Below are 11,657 nucleotides of genomic sequence, written 5' to 3'. Positions count from 1 at the left end.
AAAATGTCCATTCAGCATATAGAAAACAATAGTGAATATTAATGTATTCTATTTGTCCATCACTTTTGACAGGATGTCTCAGAGTGGCTGACAAAATATTAAAATGCAGAACTTACCCATCCTTTAAAATCTGTAACATGAAATAAAACATAGAATAATGAAAAGCCTTTATCCATCAACAAGAATACGAAGGATGAATAAGACCATTTTGCACAGTGGCATCTTTGTCCTGCCTTGGTAAGAGTCAGATATCAGGGCAATCCAGAAAGCGAGGGTCTTAAGGAGAAGTCAAGGTCAAGCACAGTAAGGCAGTCCAAGAGCGGGCGTCATCTAGTGGAAAAGCCATGAGGCAAAGCTAAGATCAAACACAGCAAAACAGAACATCAAGAGCAAGGTCCTGGCAGGGATCCAGGGGTCAGTAGCACAGGGTCAGAAGCAGTAACAAGAAGCTGAGTTCACAGAGCTATGGTCCGGTGTTGTTCCTGCAATTAGCAGTCTGAAACTGGATGTTTATGGCGCTAGACCAAGCTGCGACTGGTTAACCCCAGCATTCATAAGCAGTTCCCTGCTTATGAGGAGGCTTTGTACTCCTGAAGAGCCCAGCTTGTCTGGCCCTTGAGGCATACACTCTGTCAATGGATGGCTGTCTGCATCTCCTGCTGCCAGCATTCTCTGGGGCTAGGAGGTAGTTCAACCTTTTCCTCTGATTCTGCAGGTGAAAGAACTGCCACAGGTGAATCAGCATGCTCATCTATGGCTCCCTCTGGCTCCTCTGCTGCAGATGGGCCTGCTGTTGCTTCTTTGAAGATGCTGGAGGTGTCTAGGGAAGTGATGGAATCAGGAGGCCCCACAGAGTATTTGGACTTTTTGTTACTGGGGTCTCAATTGGAAGAAGGGTCAGGCATGGATCATCTCCAGGTGAAGGATGTCTATTATGTTTCATGATTGTATTCTAACAAGAGTCATCCATTGTTTTTGTTTGACCTCTGATGCTTTGGACTCTAAGACACAGGGATCCAGATAACTTCCACCCATGCAACATGGGGATCTGGCAAGTCTGCACCCTGGCAACAGATTCCACTCCCCAAAGCTCTCCAAATTAGGCTTGTCCACTTCTGCTTTCACTTACTTTGCAAATCTGGCAGTGTCTTTGCTGTTTCACTTTTGATCCACACCTCTGTTAAAATCATTCACAATCGGAAGAGGAAGGAATGCCACATGCTGAGCATTAAACAGAGCATATTAGGGTAAGCAGAGGTGAGAAATATTTCATTTGTTTGAGTTTTGTCTACCATCCCTTGCCAATAGGCCCCAGATCAGTTTACATCAATAAGATGTAAAGCAATAAAATATAATAAAAAATCAAATATATAAAAAAACAATTCTATAACCCCAGCACACAGAAAATGAAAAGAGGCAGCATTGAACAGGAGCCTGGCCCTGACTGTATCCTCCATTGTGAATAGGAAAGAACTTATGGACAGTTGAATTTTAGTAAACAGATCAGGGCTTCTTGTGCCCCCTAAGGCATGCCTGAACAGAAGTGCTGGCAAGAGGAGTCTTTGCTGCAAATGCCGGTTCTCTATGGCATGAGTGAAATGGGACAGGAACTTTGTGATCCCTCCTCCCACTATATAACATTATTTTCTTCTGTGTTAATAATTTGTAGCTCCTATAAATGAAGCTTTTGGAAAATCAAGTTAGCCATGTTTATCACACAGATATACTTAATGGATGTGATTTATCAACCTTTATGCCTTCAACCAAGTCCGTTGGGTTGCAATGTACATTCTGTTTTTCCTTATTTCTTCAGTGTTGATTGTGTGAAATTTTAGCATATGGGATTTGGGAATGAGTCATGATTGGACTCATCAGTGTAGTTTCTAGGTTTTCTGTGGATGATACTATTTATGCAGGGTGATGCTATAAATGCAACATGGCTTTTCAAGCAAAAGAACTCATTTTGAATATAAAAGAAACTCTCAGATACATCTGCATTACATTGTAGCTATTTATAAGAACTCTGCAAGAAAAGGAGATTTTTTTAAAAAATGAAAATGAGGGCAGGGCAACATGAGTTAAATATGTTAAGGGGAACATCGCTTGAGCAGTTAATGTGCATAATAACCGGGCACTGTGCACATTCTCCAGGCCTCATGGAAAATGTGTACATAATCCATCGATGAAGAGGGAAGTGTGCACATTTCCCAGTCAGGGTACATAATCCCCAACAGGCCTTGGGGAATGTACATATATCAACTGAAGTTTGCACATTCTCTAGCCATTATGCATAATCTCCAACAGGCCTTGGGGAATGTGCATGTATTGACTGAATTCTGTACATTCTCCGATCATTATGTATAATCTCCAAGAGGGTTTGGGGAATGTGTATACCTCAATACAATTTTGTACATTCTCCAGGCAATATGCACATTCTCTGGACACCATGCATAGTCCCCAAGAAGCATGCCTTTGTTTTCTATCTGTAGTTCAGAAGTGTGCAGTTTGCACCCCTGGGCTGTTTCTGGCCCACTGCCTAATCTTACATGGGCCTTTCCCTGAGCAGCTGAGCAGAGGGAAGAAAAGATGACACTCCAGATCAACGTTTTTCTGCAGTTCAACCTCTTTTTCTTCAATTTCAGCTGTTTCCCAGTCAGTTGAGCAGCACAGAATGGATTGCAAGGAGAGGGGAGTTTAAAACCTTCCCTCTCCCTCCCACGATCTTAATTAAAATTGTCTTCCATGTCCACTGTCAAAAGCTTGGGGGGAAAGCTTCATAGTAGCATGGGGTCAATCATCATTGGGTTTGCTGTGGAGGGAACCAACTGAGGAAGTGTTACCCAGCAGGAAAAGGGGCTGGAAGAGAAAGTGTGAGATACATCTGCTATACCCACCGGGTGTTCTGGCCCTGCCCGTTGCTGACAGATTACCTCTAAAGGAATTCATATCTTGATGGAAAGAAAAGTTGTTCACTCCTGCTGTTATTGCTGACTTTTCTGACAACATTGCTGCTGTTGTAAGATGAGAAGCACAGGCTATATGTATAGTCACTGAAGTGATATCAGAGAACGAGAATTCATCTTCCAGTCAATATGAGAACATTTCTAAAATTCCACAAACTTTCATTTCAATACAGGGAATTAAAAACATTATAGATTTATTGTTTACATCCTTAAAAATATCATGGAAAACAAACAAAACACAGTAACACACAGTCCCCCCTCAATGTTAGTGAATTTATCTTGAAGAAACAAGACTAAGATATTTAACATTTCAAAATGGTATAATATTTCAGATTCATTCAAGTATAACACTTCAAGTTCAGTCTGAGTATTTCCCACAATTCCTGTACATTCTGCTTAAGCAGTAACAATTGTTCAAAATGTTCAGGTATTTTATTATCCTGTTTCAAATGTGAAATGATAGTTACAGAAATGATCTGAGTGCCACTAACTCATGTTGCCCTGACCTCGTTCTCATTTTTTTTTAAAAAAAACAACCTTTTTCTTGCAGAGTTCTTATAAACAGCTACAGTGTAATGCTATGAAGCTTTCCCCAAGCTTATGACCGTTGACATGGGGGACAACTTTAATCAAGATTGTGAGAGTGAGAGGGAAGGTTTTAAATTCCCCTCTGCTTGCAATCCATCCTGTGATGCTCAGCTGACTGGGAAATAGCTGAAGGTGAAGAAAAAGAGGCTAGACTGCAGAAAAATATTAATCTGGAGCTCCATCTTTTCTTCCCTCTGCTCAGCTGCTCAGGGAAAGGCCCATGTAAGATTAGGCAGTGGGCCAGAAACAGCCCAGGGGTGCAAACTGCACACTTCTGAACTAGAAATAGAAAACAGGCATGCTTCTTGGAGATTATGCATACTGACCAGAGAATGGTCATATTGCCTGGAGAATATACAGAATTCTGTTCAGGTATGCACATTCCCCAAACCCTCTTGTAGATTATACATAATGACCTGAGAATGTACAAAATTCAGTCAATACATGCACATTCCCCAAGGCCTGTTGGAGATTATGCATAATGGCTAGAGATTGTGCAGAATTCAGTTAATATATGCTCATATCCCAAGGCCTGTTGGGGAGTATGGATAATGACCAGAGAATGTGCAAAATTCAGTTGATATACTGTATGTACATTCCCCAAAGTATGTTGGGGATTGTGTACATTGACTGGGAATTGTGCAAACTTCCCTCTTCATGGACAGATTATGATATGGCAATTTCAGTGCTGGTTATTTGACAATTCATAGCCAAATAAACAATCTCAATGTGGTTTACTTGACAATCCATAGTTTGGGGTGTGGGATGATTTTAAGTGATAATGCTGGCATCCGTGTTTCTATTTCTTCGTGGGAGCCTTAATTTCTATAATGATCTCATCCTCTCCAACTTTCTATACTTCTCTTGGTTTCCTCCCTTTATGTTCTTATTTGATGTGCTCTCTTGTTGGCTACCAGTCTTCTCTAACTGGAATGATCTCTACCTGGAATGGAATGGTTCAGCCCCAGAACCTCTCTTGAATTCTCAGGAACAGGGGAACTAATGATAAACATGAAAGGACCTCTGACCATATGCTGAGAGAGTTTATCACAGTACACTGCTTGGGTACCAGAGACAGCAACCATGCTGTCAGGGCTTCCAAGTATGACAAAGGCATCTTTACACACACCTCTTTTGGGGAATTAACCATGGCTGATCATCACACAAAATTCTGCCTCCAGCAGAAGTGCTTTCATATTTGCTTGGCATTGAAATGTGATGACAGCTCAGTGGAAGAGCACATGCTTTGCCTAAAGAAGGTCTCAGGTTCAATCCCCAGCATCTCCAGATAAGGCGAGAGACCCCTGCCTGAAACCCTGGAATCCTGCTGCCAGCCAATATAGACAAGAATGAGCTAAATGGACCAACACTCTGTCTCAGTATAAGGCAGCACTGCAATGAATCATGGTCAAGGACTCAAATACAGAATGATTCCTGGTTGGTATTCGTGGATGAGGGGGAGAAGACATTGCCATTGACAGACTGGAGATCAAGCTACACAAAGTGTGGGAGATCCATGCTGGATTGTCCCACACATCTCTGTTTACTTAAAAACAGCCACAGAACTGGATTGGGGTGAGAGACTGTTGCTTAACTTCTTCCCATTGTGTGACATTTTCTTGATCGCTTTTTTCTTTTTCTTTTTGCTACAGCAGCTAGTAGCAGAAAAAAGATACATGCATGCATTTTTATGCTGTGGGGTTAATAGCAGCTTAGTCAGGGCAATTTAGATTGGAAATAAAGGTAAGCATTGAAAGTGGAGCTTGGGAGGTGGATCACAGTTGCTTCAGTTGTCCTTCCCTCTATTGCTCGTGTTCAGGCGTGAATGCTGTTCCTTATGTAGCCAAAAGCACACCTCCTACTCACAAGAAGGAGGGGCCAGCAGGCTCAGGGAAACCACATGGTTTGCAGAAATCTCCCCTCCCCCTCTCAAATTCTTTAGGGGAAATGGCTCTCAAAAATAGCCTGAATATGCTCAGTGGCCACAGAATGCTGACTGATGGGAGAGGAATGGAAAACCTGTTGGGAGGGGGATCATCATCATCATCATCATCATCATCAGAATTTATTACCTGCCTTTCAACCAAAGGTCCCAGAGCGGGTTACAACAATTTAGAAACATAGAATTAAAAACAGTTTAAAAGAACCTGGACCATCTGGAATCTTGGACAAGAACACTACAACATTTTGTTGCAGATCTACTTGTATGGAGGAAACCATTTTTTGTGTTTAAGCATGACTTTTGTAATTTGTTGTCCATCAGAAAACCTTATCATCATCTGTAATGAGAAATATAATTAATTATATGAATGGCGCACTTAGGAACATTGCACAAAAATGTACAATCATAGTGTGATTCTACATACATCCTATTGCATCAACATTATTTCTGTTGGTGTTTTCAGTGCACAGGAAGGAATGTTCAAATCAGTACATCACCAGACAAAATGAATGTTAATGTAATCATAAGGAATAGAATGAGGGGTAGGATGGGGGACTCCTCAGTCTCAGTTGTATCTAATGCTGATGCTGAAAGGTTGATCTAAATAAACACAGGAGTGTTATTTGTAATCTTGAGTACACAGATGAAATTTGAGGAACTGCGGATATATGAGCTGTATACCTTCATGAAGGCTGGGTCTGATTTCTGGGAAAAACAAAACAAAACCTCACCGAAAATGGGACTGCAAGCAAGCAAGAAAAATCACAGGCATCTAATCAGAGTTTTCTATGATGGAGCATATCTGTTTGATAAATGAACTAATTAAAACTAAAAATAACTATAACACTATTGCAGATGGCATTTGTCAACTCTGGGGAAGAGGAAGAGTCTCAGTGTTGTATTTGAATTCATGATCACACTCAATTTGAAGCATCCACATTTATTTTAAGAGTGCTACTCAATTTAATCCATAGATTACTGCCAGGCTGAGATCATCCAACCATTTCAGAGTAGTAATAGTAGAACAAGTAGTTTATTTAAACCAGTTAATAGTATCTTACCTGGATTTTCTTAGTGCTGCTGTAAGCTTCCATGTCAGCATGAGCAGACTGAGCAAGATTTGCCCCTGGGATGTAGTCCCACCACATTGTATAGCAGACCCTTCTGGGAGAGCTATTGTATTACTTATGGCTGCTTCATGCGGGTCCAAAACACATAATTTTAAATGATTAGGAACAGCTTTATAATCTGACTCTAACAGCCCTAGTAAAGCATAGTTTTCTAAAGGCCTAGCTTCAGACGTTGCATTACAGTGTCTTTTGCATTTGTTTGCCCCTGCTGTGCTGTCTGAAAAGGGATAGAGGTGCTAAATTGGTGTTTGAATTTATGGAAAAGGTGTACATCAGGTTTCATTGGGACACTTCAGTGCTCAAGGAAGATATCACATTGCCTGGCTCTAACAATCTAAAGCTAAGTATGTAGGCTATGATCCCAGGAGATTCACCATTCTCAACAAGAGAACAGAAAAAGAACCATCTCCAACTTGATCCTTGTGTGCATCAACCATTCATTTCAAGTGAGATAGTTGATCTGTGTTGCACAGAGCGATGCATAGAGATTGTTGGATCAGAGTGGGTGCAGACAATTCATTCTATACAAGGGGTGGGCAACCTTTTTGGCCTTGAGGGCTGTGTGTGGAAGCGGGTCAGAGCTGCACACTCTTATGCATACATAAAAACACATGTATCCTCCCCCCACAGTATACCCTCACACACAGATGCTTCACTTTCCCCTTGCCCTCTTTCACTCATTCACACATAAGTTTCCCCCCCATTCCTTCATTCATACAGACTTTCCCCCTCCCCAATATTGCAAGGCAGCAATGCAGCAGATTAATTTAAAAGGGACTTTTATTCACCCTTCCCCTCTGACATTACAATCAAGGCTGTCATTGTGAGGCAAGCATGAAGTAGGTAATCTTAAAAATGTTTCCTCTGCCACCCCACCCCACATCTCCATCAACCAATGCATTGCATGCACACTTCTTTCTTTCATTCTCCTCCCCAGGCCCTCATTAACTTCTTTCTTTAAATTGGGTTTCACAATGGCAGATCAGCACAGCATCAGCTGTTTGGTCAGCTCCGTTCACAGTTAAATTCAGTACAAGTGATAGAACATCAGCTGCCGAGAACTAGCTGCAGTGCCATGACCACAGTGCCCACAGGTAAAGCATCAAGTAGACATTCTATCTGGCGCATCTGTGGTCAGAAACAGGGGGCAAATGGAGATAAAGCAGGGCTGGCAAGGCCTGGACTGAGCTCAGCTCTCCAATGCAACACAAACTTCTTTTTTAAATATGGCAGGTGAATTAAATATTTTTTTGTTCAGCATTCAGCCATGACAGTGGCAAATTTGGTGGTGGTGGGGAGGAAATAATTTGGCAATGGGGAGGCCACCAGGAGGCAGTGGCAAACCGCATGCAGGATACATGTTGCTCACCTGTGTTCTATTAGCCTAGTCTGGATGAAATCCATACAAAACCGTGTGGCATTATGGGGATGAGTCTGCTTTGGTGTGAATGCTCCTCTTCCCCTCCTGAAGTGCAGCTGCAAGAAGGAGATTGGACACATGCTCTTCCTGGTTACAACTAATCACAGTTTTTCATTGTGCTCGAATCAGGAACTGTAATCAGCTTGAACCAGGGGTGGAGAACTATCCAGGGGTTCATATTTGACCCTAAGGCTATTTTCCCCAAACTATGCCCACCTGCCTCACACCTGATGTGATGCCAGGTGTGGGATAGGTAGAGATGTGGCTGCCAATGCTCAATAAGGAGCCAATGCTCAATAAGGAACAGGAAACCTTGGCCCCCAAGGCTTGAGCAGCCTTGTTCCATATCAGTAAACCATGGTCCAAACTAGGCCATTGCAAAAAAAATAAATGTTCAGAATAAAAACTGAAAAACTGGCTGAGATGATGCACTGGCTAGATTTTCCTTTGGTGGTTTTCGTTACAAAAGCAGGCTACAGCCTTAACCCCATTTGTGTCTCTTCATCTCTCTTCCTTTAATCTGCAATAAACTGCTGAAACTGAGATTGCTAGAAGTGAGTCATAACTATACCATCAAAGGGCAAACAAATGGCACAGAACTGATTTGTTTGAAAGAAAGGTGATGACAATCACCGCATCCTGCAAAGGTTTGATGGGAAGATATGTATGGACCAAATAAAAGTTTCTCAGCAGAACCGTGCCGTTTTCACTGTAATCCACTAAAAGACAAATGTGGAATAGGTTTCTCTAATAATGTCACCAAAAGAAAGTGATATAAAGAAACTTCTATTTGTAGACTACATAAGAAAACTGCAAAGCAGGTTTTCATCCTTGAAGTCGATGACTATCACCCACTCTCTGGTACTAAGAATAATCCCTTAATGGTAGTGAGCTGAAAACAGGCTGTACCTTCACAAAGATCATTCTTTGCCATAGTATTCTGAAAGCACTGGGCAAAACAGAAAGTGGACAACAAGCAGGTGAGATGACTACCTATACAAAACCTCAAAATGATTGTTTGCATCATCTTGCCACCCAAGCATTAATATTCAGCAGTCCTTTTACCATACATAGATCATACAGTGAATCCTACATTCTATGTTTGTTAAGCTATGGACTTTAAACCTTTTAATTCCAGAATAATCCTTGGGGTTGAAAATGTGCAAGGATCCTCCAGTGTTTAATCAACAATAAAAGTCAATTATGTGTTTTGTTAGAAATCCTTTTATACAATGCTGGAAAGCTAAGGGCCGCTTTACATGCTAATGTGGCTGCTTTAAATCCACCCATGTGGATGTTATTCCACACGATTCATTCATGCTCATCGTGCACAACCTCCAATTTCCTCATGCACCCCTTTGCTGTTCCTACAGTATGATCTTACAAGTCAGGCTTGTAAGCCTGATTTCAGTCAGCTTTTGAACTCTGGAATTTCAGTGCTATAAGTTGTCTAGACTGAAGACAGACTTATAAAAAGAGCACATGCCATAGCCCTACTAACATGCCCTGGACCCAGATTGATCCTGGCTTCCTCCTGCCTCACAATTCAAATAATAGTTATGCAAAAGTCCTTTTTGTGCATCAGTGATGGGAAGGAGTCTCTGTGAATACAAGGGGCTATGGAGCTGTGCTGCTTGCTCTGCCCCGATGTCCATACACTGGGTGTGCAAATAGGGGAAGCCTACAAAAATCTCCTACCTGGAGATGCCAGAGATTGAATGTAGGACCTTCTGCATGCAAACCAAATGTTCTACAGCTGAGCTACATCACTTCCTCAACTGGAGCAGGGCCAGAAATGCCCTATATCATTAGGGGTATCTTTTAGGTGAGGGGTGGGAAACCTTTTCTGCCTGGAAGTTCAGATCATCCAGATGGGTCACTATAGCATCACTTGATGCTGTGCTTTGAAGCCCCAATTGTCCACCTTGCTCTATTTTTATGAAAAGAGTGGTCTATAAATATTTAAATTAATAAATAAAACAAATAAATGAAAGCATGGTGCTGTTTGAAAGCCCTTTTGCACAGTCCCACACTGTGCTTTGAAGCAGCACCAACAGGATTGACATCTCTGCTCATCAGCTGGTGAGTGAAGATTTCAATCCTGCTCTCTGTAGGGGTTTGAGAAGGATTTAACCCTGCTCATGAACTAATGAACAGGGGTTAAATCCCGCTGCTTTGGCTGTGGGCACCAGACCCCTGCGGGGACCTGGCAGATACAACCAATGCTGAATTGAACCCACATCAGCAGATGTTACCCACCTATTGAGTGATATCAGATGATTAGCAAGTAGGAATGGTTTTGGAAAAATGGCCTCATGGACTCAACTGGACCCCCCTGGTGGACCAAGATTGGCATGTGGGCTACAGGTTTCCCACCCATTTTAAGCAGTCTGCTCCTTTTTTATTTCTCTCTGTGTGCATTTATAGGTCCATCATTTGCCATGTTTGTGAAAACAACCTTTTTTAAAAACTGCAAAACTGCTTTGCTGAATTGGGATTCTTGGTGACATTATGGGTGCCAGCCAATCAGTGCCTTCCAGCAGCTAGTTCGCTTGCAGACTTGCAGAACTTTTTGTTGTTGTTTTTGAAGAGCTTGGCCATGGAGAAGAGTCGTGCGCCTGGAAACCAGCCCTGCTGCTCTGAAAAAAAGTTGCATCTGCCTTCGCCCCTTTCAGCGTGTCATGAGGACTGTAGCCACATAACATATTTCTCAAAGATGTGGCCACAGCAAACTGCATTTTAACTAGCACCGAGCATGTCTTTTGTGATTTATTATTTTATTTAAAATGTATAGCCCCACCTTCCACTGCAGTCTCAGTGCACAGAGCAACTTAAAACAATTTAAAAACATCCACAAGAGATGCAATTAATATTACCATGCAACCTTAAAAAAGAGAGAGGGGTACATCAGGAAAAAAAACCCGTGAAACAACAACAGGGGGTCAGCCTATTAAAACTACTGAACCCAAGAGGCCAATGCCTACCAGGACAACAATGTCTTGACCAGAAGACAGAAATGCCATTAGGTAACAGGACAGGATATCTGTAATTGGGTATCAACCAGTCGCTTAGGAACATAGGAAGCAGCCTTTTACAGAGTCAGACCATTGGTCCATCTAGCTCAGTATTGTCTACACTGACTGGCAGCAGCTCTCAAGGGTTTCAGACAGGATTCTCTCCCAACCCGATCGAAAGATGCCAGGGATTGAACCTGGAACCTTCTGCGCTCAAAGCAGATGCTCTGCCACTGAGCTACAGCCCCTTCCTAGCTTATGGCAAAGGCAAGTGTTTCTGTCTCCCAAAACTCCGGTATCAGGCCACTCGTGACAAAGCAGGACTCATGGCAAGAAAAGTTAAGATGCAGACAGGGCAGCAGTTACGTTTAAGTAAATTCCGTTGGAATCAATAGGACTTTTATCCCGATAAATGTGTTTTAACACTGAGGCGCCAGCTCCTAAGTGGGGCTTCTGTCAGTGCAGATTATTATTTTACCTTTAAATTGACTTGAAAGTGAGGATTTCTGGCCGAAGGAGAGGTTTAAGTATTAAATAGTTTAAGTAACTACACAATCAGATTATGCTGCACTCTGCCATTTCTTTAGTGTTTTTTCCCTT

The 11,657-nt window shown here is 42.1% G+C and overlaps 1 non-coding gene across 1 annotated transcript; it reads right to left on the bottom strand.

Moving 5' to 3' along the window:
* Window positions 1-11,232: 11,232 nt before the first annotated feature.
* TRNAS-UGA (transfer RNA serine (anticodon UGA)) lies at window positions 11,233-11,305 on the bottom strand. Its single transcript has one exon. It is a non-coding gene; the product is annotated as a tRNA-Ser (tRNA).
* Between the last annotated feature and the right edge of the window lie 352 nt (window positions 11,306-11,657).

Source organism: Rhineura floridana, chromosome 8 (assembly GCF_030035675.1).
Source record: "Rhineura floridana isolate rRhiFlo1 chromosome 8, rRhiFlo1.hap2, whole genome shotgun sequence".
NCBI classification, from domain to species: Eukaryota; Metazoa; Chordata; class Lepidosauria; order Squamata; family Rhineuridae; genus Rhineura; species Rhineura floridana.
Note: the sequence above shows the minus strand (reverse complement) of the source record. Positions and strands in the feature narration are given on the sequence as shown.